The sequence below is a fragment of the Mus caroli genome, chromosome 11 (assembly GCF_900094665.2).
Source record: "Mus caroli chromosome 11, CAROLI_EIJ_v1.1, whole genome shotgun sequence".
NCBI lineage: Eukaryota > Metazoa > Chordata > Mammalia > Rodentia > Muridae > Mus > Mus caroli.
Genome location: NC_034580.1, coordinates 112,931,583 through 112,933,273, shown reverse-complemented (window position 1 = coordinate 112,933,273; position 1,691 = coordinate 112,931,583).

The window sequence follows — 1,691 nt, the reverse complement described above, 5'->3', positions numbered from 1 at the left end:
CTGGAGCACACGTGCCTACATACCTGGAGCACACCTGCCTTCATACCTGGAGCACACCTGCCTTCATACCTGGAGCACACCTGCCTTCATACCTGAAGCACACGTGCCTTCATACTTGGAGCATACTTGCCTTCATACCTGGTGACAGCAGCTTCAGGCTCCTGTTGCCTGGACATCCACTCCAGGCGGGACTGTAACTTGCCACTGTGAGCTGAGATACACTGTTTCTCCCTCAAGTTGCTTTTTGTGCAGGCAATCACAGCAGCATGCAGGGAACAGGGATGCTTGGATGGATGGGGCGGAGACCGCCTGAGGAGGGTCTGGGCTCTGAGGCACTTGTTTGGCCTTCGTGGCCTTGGTATTGGTTGGTTTTTTTTCTGCCGACAGTGTTAACCAAAGCTTCTGGAACCCTCTTTGCACAGTGAGGGACGCCCCCGTTTCTCAGTGTCTATATGAAGCTTGTTCTGTTCTTCCTCCCGGGGTTGTTTGGCTGTGGCAACCACTGCCAACTCACAGGCGTTGGTGTTGTCTGTCCAGCTGTATGGACCCCCAGGTTTGTGTCACCGAGGTCTTCCCACAGAGACAAAGAGCTCACACTTACCTGCTGCTCTGAGCGGCTGGTCTTGGGCCTCTTTGATTATTCCACGTCTTCGAAATATCTTCATTATTTTTAGTCTTTTGCTCTTAAGAATTTTTATCACCACCTTGTCAAGTTTCATGAGTTCTATTGACATTTTGATGGGAGCTGAATCAAAAAAATTTTCCATCATCTAGGGGAGCTGACTTTTCTATACTGGCAAGCCTTCTCTTTCACGCACGAAGATGGAACACCTCTGTTCATCCGTTCACCTACATCCTTCACGAGGTTTTCATGTCCCGTCTCCACCATGAGCATGACGGGTCTTTGAGGAGTTGTTTTTTTTTTAATTTCTTTTTTTAAAAATGATTTATTTATTTTATGTATATAAGTTCACCATTGCTCTCTTCAGACACACAAGAAGAGGGAATCAGACCCCATTGCAGATGTTTATGAGCCTGTGGTGGCTGGGAATTGAACTCAGGACCTCTGGAAGAGCAGTCAGTGCTCTTAACCACTGAGACATCTCTCCAGGCCTGAGGAGTTTTTTAAGTTAATATTTTGTTTGTTGAGGATAGAGAGACAGCCCAGTGATTAAAAACACCTACTGCTCTTTCATAAGACCCAGGCTTAGTTCCCAGCACCCATACAGTGGCTCACAACCTCTTTAACTCCAGCTTCAGGGGACCCAACACTGTTCTGGATTCTAGAGGCACAAACATCCCAAACTCAGATACACATAGTTAAAAACAATCAAATCTTACGATTCCCGTTTGTCCTATCTGTTATTACTTACATACAGCATAGCTGTATGGTGACATCATGGCCCAGCAAACTCATTATAAGTTGAAAATAAAAATTGGAAAGGGCTTAAAATTTATCAAATTACGTTTTATGTACTTGGTGTGCAGGTGTGTGTGAGTGCCTATGGCCTGGGGCGTGCGTGTGTGTGTGTGGAGGGCAGAGCACAGTTTTATGTACTTGGTGTGCAGGTGTGTGTGAGTGCCTATGGCCTGGGGCATGTGCGTGTGTGCAGGGCAGAGCACAGTTTTATGTACTTGGTGTGCAGGTGTGTGTGAGTGCCTATGGCCTGGGGCGTGTGTGTGTGTGTGTG